Here is a 1166-nt window from a genome sequence, read left to right as displayed (position 1 = left end):
GTATGGAAAACTTCCAAAAATGTGGAGGTTAAAAACCACCCTATTAAAGAATGATTGCGTTAACCAGGCAATTAGAGAAGAAATTAAAAAATATATGGAAACCAACGAAAACGAAAATACAACAATCCAAAATCTCTGGGATGCAGCCAAGGCAGTCCTAAGAGGAAAGTATATTGCAATCCAGGCCAATCTCAACAAAGTAGAAAGAGTGCAAATTCAAAAACTAACAGAGAACCTACTGGAACTAGAAAGGAAGCAGCAAGAACACCCCAGACCCAGCAGAAGAAAAGAAATAATAAAGATCAGGGCAGAAATAGACAATATAGAATCCAAAAGAATAGTCAAGCAGATCAATGAAACCAAGAGTTGGTTCTTTGAAAAAATAAACAAAATTGATAAACTCTAGCCAGGCTCCTAAGAAAGAATAGAGAGAGCACCCAGATAGACAAAATCATGAATGAAAAAGGATCCCTTAGAAATACAAGCAATCATCAGAGATTACTATGAAAAACTATATGCCAACAAACTGGACGACAGAAGAAATGGACAAATTCCTAAATACACACGCACTAGCAAAATTCAAGCCGGAAGAGATAGAAAGCATGACCAGACCAATAACCAGTGAAGAAATTGAACCTGTTATCAAAAATCTCCCAACAAATAAAAGCCCAGGGTCAGACGGCTTCCCAGGGGAATTCTACCAGACATTTAAAGCAGAGCTCATACCCATTCTTCTCAAACTATTCCAAAAAATAGAAATAGAAGGAAAGCTTCCAAACTCATTCTACGAAGCCAGCATCACCTTGATACCCAAACCAGACAGGAACCCAGCCAAAAAAGAGAATTACAGACCAATATCCTTAATGAATACAGATGCAAAAATACTCAACAAGATACTAGCAAATCGAATTCAGCAGCATATAAAAAGAATTATCAATCATGATCAAGTGGGATTCATTCCTGGGTTACAGGGATGGTTCAATATCTGCAAATCCATCAATGTGATCCATCACATTAACAAAAGAAAGGATAAAAACCATATGATCCTGTGGATAGATGCAGGAAAAGCATTTGACAAAGTACAGCACCCTTTCTTAATAAAAACCCTTGAGAAAGTCGGAATAGAAGGAACTTACCTAAACATTGTAAGAGCAGTCTATGAAAAA

The sequence above is a fragment of the Suricata suricatta genome, chromosome 11, assembly GCF_006229205.1.
Source record: "Suricata suricatta isolate VVHF042 chromosome 11, meerkat_22Aug2017_6uvM2_HiC, whole genome shotgun sequence".
In the NCBI taxonomy this organism is placed as follows: Eukaryota; Metazoa; Chordata; class Mammalia; order Carnivora; family Herpestidae; genus Suricata; species Suricata suricatta.
This window is presented reverse-complemented; position numbering follows the sequence as displayed.